Below are 1,241 nucleotides of genomic sequence, written 5' to 3' on the forward strand. Positions count from 1 at the left end.
TATATATATATATGTATTGTTTTCAACATCAATAATCCATTGTTAACAAAATTAAAAAAAATTTCTATAAAATCATCAATTCATTTTAATAAATTTCCACGAGTTAAAATTAAAGATATAAAAGACAATTTAAAAATATCTAAGACAATAAAAGACAAAAAATTTAAAAATAATGGATAATTTTGTACAAAATTTAGTTAAAAAATTTAGGAAAAATGAAAAACGCGAAGAAAATTTACAAGTCTCATATAATTTTTATCTTGAGGATCTCAGTTTATTTTCGCAGTTTATTTCCGCAGTTCGTAAAGGCGATCATGAATGCGCAATCATGAAACGACGTATACCTAAGTAATATCTCATAAAATTCGATATCGCAGATTGAGTTTTCCACTCAACATGCTAGCTTGGCTCGACTCATGGGGGTAGTTCAAAGTGAGCTAGGATGAGCGATATTATGAGAAAGCTTTTAAAGGACTTCATAAGTTTGGTTTCAAGGTGAAAAGCAACATACTATATAATTCGCAGGAAAAATAACTATTAGGATATAAAATTATGCCAGTTAATATCTTTTAATTACTGAAATATCAGAAAGAAAAATAAAATAAGTTGTTTTTAAGCTTGAAATAAAATTTCTTGATAGAAACTCTAATTTTTTAGAAGTATTTCATTTATATTACAGTTCTATAATAATTAATTATTGTTACTTTTGCATATTTATTAATTGACATAATGTAAAAAGTACAACAACCATTATCATTAAATTTCATTAATTTGCATAATTTAATTAATTTATAAGCATGTTGATAAAATTTTGTTTTATAGATCATCAAAATAATAGACTGTAAGCGTTATAAACGTTAATTTTAACTTTCCTAGCTATTTACATGCCATATACACAGTTATTATACATATATTTCATGTTACAGTTTGAACTTTTATTTGAAACAAATCTGTTTGTAGATTTTCTCATCAAATATAGCTTTATAAATTTCCATCTCAATGCTCTTTGATAATTGAAATTTTATAGATCGCTAACTTAGATCAGATTCTATTTCTGTTGAATTTGCTCGAAACTTTACACGTTATTGTGTAATATTGTTCTTAGCAAGATCTCCATTTCAAAACTTTAATTTCTTTAATCCATTGTTATTATTCACTTTATCCGTCCCTGTTAGCTTTAAAAACATAAAGATAAACGAAATTATAAAAATTATAGCATATATATATATATATATATATAT

This window comes from Atta colombica, unplaced genomic scaffold (assembly GCF_001594045.1).
Source record: "Atta colombica isolate Treedump-2 unplaced genomic scaffold, Acol1.0 scaffold205, whole genome shotgun sequence".
NCBI lineage: Eukaryota > Metazoa > Arthropoda > Insecta > Hymenoptera > Formicidae > Atta > Atta colombica.